The sequence below is a fragment of the Hypanus sabinus genome, chromosome 29 (genome assembly GCF_030144855.1).
Source record: "Hypanus sabinus isolate sHypSab1 chromosome 29, sHypSab1.hap1, whole genome shotgun sequence".
Lineage (NCBI taxonomy): Eukaryota > Metazoa > Chordata > Chondrichthyes > Myliobatiformes > Dasyatidae > Hypanus > Hypanus sabinus.
The window spans coordinates 31,159,934-31,163,395 of NC_082734.1; positions in this window are offsets into that span (position 1 = coordinate 31,159,934).

Here is a 3,462-nt window from a genome sequence, read left to right on the forward strand (position 1 = left end):
TGTAAATGTCTAAGCCAACAACAGGTTAATAATAATTACAACACAATCTGCTCAATTGATGTAAGCTTACAGCTGCCTCATGCCAGGAAACGACACTTGGGTAAAGAACGGTGCTGCAATGTGCTGACAATATACTGTTTACACATGACCCAATTGTTCTCTGCAATGTGACTGACACGTTTTAGCGACTTATGACTTCAAAATGCTTATTTTTATCTCCAGCAAGTAGCTAATATGTACACTACCCAAACCTGTCAGATACCATTAGCAACCCCTCTGGATCAGAGATTCAGTGCTGTGCACACATTCACGTACACACCTATTCCAGCTTGGCTGCAGAAGTGCAGCTTACACAAGAATAGACGTTTATAAGGTACAGGAGTGGAGTGTGGTCTTCTGCTGTAGTAGCCCACCCACTTCAAGGTTCAATGTGTTGAGCGTTCAGAGATGCTCTTCTGTACACCACCATTGTAACGCGTGGTTATTTGAGTTACTGTTGCCTTCCTTTCAGTTTGAACCAGTTTGGCCAATCTCCTCTGACCTCTCTCATTATCAAGGCATTTCGCCCACATTAGTAACGTTCACTGGGGGGGGGTGTGTGTGTGTGTGTTTTAAAAAAAAAATACCATTCTCTATAAACTGTAGAGACTATTGTGCGTGAAAACACCAGTTCAGCAAGTTTGACATACTCAAACCGCCATGTCTGGCATTAACAATTATTCCACGGTTAAAGTCGCTTAGATCACATTTCTTCCCCATTGTTTGGTCTGAACAGTAGTTGAACCTCTTGACCATGTCTGCATGTTTTTATGCACTGAGTTACTGCCGGATGATTTGCTGATTAGATACTTACATTGATGTACAGGTGTATCTAATAGAGTGGCCACTGAGTTAACACTACCCAAACCCGCCTGACACCATTAGCAACTCCACTGGATCAAAGACTCAGGGCTGTGCACATACTCACATAAATAGCTATTCCAGCCAGACTGCTGAAGTGCAGCACAAAAATCTTAAAACATAAAAATAGACATATAATCACACAAGCCCATGTGTCTGGACACATGCCACTTGCAGCAAGAAATAACCCAAACTGGTTTGGAAATCTTTGTGCCTCTAGTATTTAAAGAAACATTGGCTTTGTTTACAGTAGTCTTTGACGACAGTAAAGCACTCAGCAAATCCAAATGTGCAACTTCCTCATTTCTCATCATTTAATCATAGTTCAATGTGAGGGACGATTGTTAAGCTTTCCCCACAAGCACACTGTTTTAATGCCCAGAAAATCTCTCCCACAGCAGGTGTCTGTGCAGTTGGAGATGGAAAAGAACGGATTTTAAAGCAGCAAAAAGGGTATCAGAGTACGAGAACGCACTCCTCTTGCAATAGGATAGCGTAGCGGTTAGCAGAATGAAATTATAGTGGCAGCGAACTGAGTTCAATTCTGCCACTGTGTGTAAGGATTTGTACATTCTCCTCAAGACTGTACTGTGGATTTCTGGTTTCCTCCCACATTCCTGAGATGTACGGGTTAGTACGTTAATTGGTCACAAGGGTGTAATCGGGTGGTTTGGCTTCTTTGGGCCAGAGGGGCCTATATCTCTTAAAAAATACATAATGGACACTTAATATTACTTCCAGACAATACTTAAACATAAAGCTGCCAAAAGCAGCTTTGAACCTTGAACAAGGACACTTGGCTGTGATGCCTTCTTTTTGACACTCGAAACCTTTTACACCCCAGGTGAGAACGTGAACTGGTAAGCAGCATCAATGGAAGATCTGCTCAAAGAGCTGGCACTTTTGAGATCAAACTCAGGCCAGAAGATTCACAGCCAGAGAATACTACAAAAGGACTCCATGTTCAGCCAAGACGTTAACAACCCACTCCACCCTTCAGCAGATTCATTCAAGACCTTGGTCAACAAGGACACCCACCCAACACTAATATGGAAAATTGCCCTGTTCTGAGAAAGCAGGCCAAATACAATCTGCCTAATGACTACCCAATCACTGAGCTATCAGAGCAATCAAACATTGCTGACTAGGAAATAAACCCACTCACCCACGCCAAGTCTGATTTCATCAAGGAAACGCTGCTCCAGATCTCAGCACATGGTCCAAACATGGGCCGAAGAAATGAATTACAGAAGTAAGGGTAACCGTGTTTGGCATTTTGATTAAAAAGTATGAGTGTTCTGCTCCATGTAATACAGAATGTTACATCTAATAATTGTTTGGATTGATAAATTATCGTTTTTGGAACTTGAGTTACTTTACAAAAATGAGTACCACAAATGAAGTTAACAATTCAATAGCAAAAGGTTTTCTAACTGGATTACTCAAATAAAAATCAAAGTATAAATCAGCACACCAATTGGGCAAAGTGCCACTATGCAAATACTCAGATGAAGAACCACCTCAACCCCACATGCAGCCAGCTTTGCCACACATTTACTGCTCGCCCCAACAGGCAAGTGGGGCTATACCAACGTGAACAATTGCCTATTTCTAGATTATTTGTCACACATACATTGAAACATATAGTAAAATGCGTCTTTTGTGCCAATGAGCACCACGCTGAGGACTGTGCTGGAGGCAGCCCACAAGTGCCGCTGTGGTTCTGGCACCAGCATAGCTTGACCAGAACTCACTGACCGTGGGCAACTTTGGAATATTGGAGGAAATGCACTCAGTCATGGGGAGAATGTACAAACTTCTTACAGACTGTGGAATTGAACCGCCATTGCTGGCACTGTAAAATGTTATCCTAGTACTGAGTTCTGGTAGTGGTACACCAACTAAGAGCATTAAGCAGCAAGTTCTTGCACTGAGACACAACATCTGAGTTACAGAGAAAGGTTGAATAGGTTAGGACTTTATTCCCTGGAATGTAGAAGAATGAGGGGAGATTTGATAGAGTTATATAAAATTATAATGGGTAGAGATATAGGTATAGATGGGTATAGATATGAATTCAAGCAGGCTTTTTCCACTGAGGCTAGGGGAGAAAAAATAACCAGAGGACATGGGTTAAGGGTGAAGGGGGAAAAGTTTAAAGGGAACATGGGGGGGGGGGGGGCTTCTTCACAGAGAGAGTGATGGGAGTGTGGAATGAGCTGCCAGATGAAACTGTGAATGCTGGCTCACTTTTAACATTTAAGAAAAACTTGGACAGGTACACGGATGAGAGGTGTATGGAGGGATAGGGTCCAGGTGCAGGTCAGTGGGACTAGGCAGAAAAATGGTTTGGCGCAGCCAAGGAGGAGCAAAAGGCCTGTTTCTGTGCTGTAATGTTGTATGGTTCTACCTGAGGGTACCCAGTATTACACACTGTCCAGTCTGTGCATTTGACAGAGTTAGGTAGCCAGTGAAGAAATGAACACAGCCATTTCACACCCACACACCTTCCTTGGCAAGTTCCCCAAAATGTCAGTCAGACAGCACAAGATAAATTTAACC